Source organism: Macrotis lagotis, chromosome X (genome assembly GCF_037893015.1).
Source record: "Macrotis lagotis isolate mMagLag1 chromosome X, bilby.v1.9.chrom.fasta, whole genome shotgun sequence".
NCBI classification, from domain to species: domain Eukaryota; kingdom Metazoa; phylum Chordata; class Mammalia; order Peramelemorphia; family Peramelidae; genus Macrotis; species Macrotis lagotis.
Genome location: NC_133666.1, coordinates 204,320,806 through 204,323,380, shown reverse-complemented (window position 1 = coordinate 204,323,380; position 2,575 = coordinate 204,320,806). Strand labels below are relative to the sequence as shown.

Below are 2,575 nucleotides of genomic sequence, written 5' to 3'. Positions count from 1 at the left end.
AAATATTAAATATAATGGGATTCAACTCAGAGCATTTCCAATAAAATCAGGAGTGAAACAAGGATGCCCATTATCACCATTACTATTCAGTCTAGTATTAGAAATGTTAGTAGTACTAATAAGAGAAGAAAAAGAAATTGAAAGAATCAGAATTGGCAGTGAGGAAGCAAAACTTTCATTTTTGCAGATGATTTGATGGTATACCTAGAGAACCTGAGAAAATACATCTAAATAACTTGTTAAAACAATTAACAAATTCAGCAATGTAGCAGGATATAAAATAAAACCACATAAATCATGAACATTCCTATATATGAACACCAAAGCCCAAGAGCAAGAGATAGATAGAGAAATTCCATTTAAAATAACTATAGGTTTTTCAGTCCTCGAGGTGGCGGTGGTCGGCTCTCTTCTGTTTTCTTTTGCTTGGCAGCCATTGTGTACGTGCGCAGACATGGCCTCCAACGACTACTCTGTCAGCCACACAAAGCTATGGGGCTTACCCTACCCAACCTGGACAAGGCTACTCCCAGCAGAGCAGTCAGGCCTATGGCCAACAGAGTTACAGTGGTTATGGCCAGTCAGCTGATACCTCAGGCTATGGTCAGAGCAGTTATGGCTCCTCCTTTGAACAAACCTAGAACACAGGCTATGGCACTCAGTCAGCTCCCCAAGGATATGGTTCAGCCAGTGGCTATGGCAGCAGTCAGAGTTCCCAACCATGGTCAGCAATCATCCTATCCTGGCTATAGCCAGCAGCCTGCCCCCAGCAGTACTTCAGGGAGCTATGGTAGCAGCTCCCAGAGCAGTAGCTATGGGCAGCCCCAGAGTGGGGGCTATGGGCAGCAGTCTAGCTATGGAGGACAACAAAGCTCCTATGGAGAGCAACAAAGCTCCTACAATCCCCCTCAAGGATATGGCCAGCAGAACCAGTATAACAGCAGCAGTGGGGGTGGTGGAGGGGGTGGTGGAGGTAGCTATGGCCAAGATAATTCATCTATGAGTGGTGGAAGTGGTGGCTATGGCAACCAGGACCAGAGTGGAGGTGGTAACAGTAGCAGCTACGGAGGTGGCCAGCAGGAACGTGGGGGGAAAGGACACAACCATAGCAGTGGTGGCTATGAGCCTAGAGGTCGTGGAGGTGGCCGAGGAGGCAGAGGTGGCATGGGCGGAAGTGACTGTGGTGGGTTCAATAAATTTGGTGGGCCCAGGGACCAAGGATCATGCCATGACTCTGCAGAACAGGATAATTCTGATAATAATACCATCTTTGTCCAAGGCTTGGGTAAGAATGTTACCATTGAGTCTGTGGCAGATTACTTCAAACAAATTGGCATTATTAAGACCAATAAGAAGACAGGACAGCCTATGATCAACTTATATATGGACAGGGAGACAGGAAAACTGAAAGGAGAGGCTACCGTGTCATTTAATGATCCTCCTTCTGTCAAGGCAGCTATTGATTGGTTTGATGGCAAAGAATTTTCTGGAAATCCCATTAAAGTCTCCTTTGCTACACGAAGAGCAGATTTCAACAGAGGAGGCGGCAATGGCCATGGTAGCTGTGGGCGTGCAGGACCCATGGGCCAAGGAGGGTTTGGAAGTGGTGGCAGTGGTGGTGGTAGCCGAGGCAGATTCCCTAGTGGAGGAGGCGGTGGTGGAGGACAGCAGCGAGCTGGAGACTGGAAGTGCCCTAATCCCACATGTGAGAATATGAACTTTTCTTGGAGGAATGAGTGTAAGCAGTGTAAGGCACCTAAACCTGATGGACCTGGAGGAGGACCTGGAGGAGGACCTGGAGGCTCTCATATGGGTGGTAATTTTGGAGATGATCGAAGCGGTGGCAGAGGTGGCTATGACCGTGGAGGGTACCGAGGCAGAGGAGGGGACCATGGGGGATTCCGAGGGGGCCGGGGTGGAGGGGACAGAGGTGGCTTTGGACCTGGCAAGATGGACTCAAGGGGTGAACACAGACAAGACAGACGGGAGAGGCCGTATTAGCCTGGCTCAGGCATCTCTGGACCATCTTTCCTTCCAGACCCTTCTGTTGATCCCTTTATTTTGTAACTGTCCCACCCAGCTCCCTATCCTTGTTTTGTGTCAGACTTTGTAATTGTAACCATGCCCCCCAGTTCCCATTAAATGCCATTTGTTTAGTTATTAAAAAAAATAAAATAAATAAAATAAAATAACTATAGGGGCGGCTAGGTGGCACAGTGGATAAAGCACCGGCTCTGGAGTCAGGAGTACCTGGGTTCAAATCTGTTCTCAGACGCTTAATAATTACCTAGCTGTTGTGGCCTTGGGCAAGCCACTTAACCCCATTTGCCTTGCAAAAAAAATCCTAAAAAAATAAAATAAAATAAAATAACTATAGACAACATTAAATACTTGGGAATCTACCTCCCAAGACAAACCCAAAAACTATATGAACACAATTATAAAGAACTTCTCACCCAAATAAAGTCAGATCTAAATAATTGGAAAAATATCAAATGCTCATGGTTAGGTTGAGCTATTATAATAAAAATGACAATTCTAGCAGAGCTAAAGCTTTATTATGAAGGAGCAGTCA

The 2,575-nt window shown here is 46.2% G+C and overlaps 1 pseudogene; it reads left to right on the top strand.

Moving 5' to 3' along the window:
* Positions 1-454: 454 nt before the first annotated feature.
* Positions 455-2,153, top strand: LOC141497803 (RNA-binding protein FUS pseudogene; annotated as a pseudogene).
* Positions 2,154-2,575: the final 422 nt, after the last annotated feature.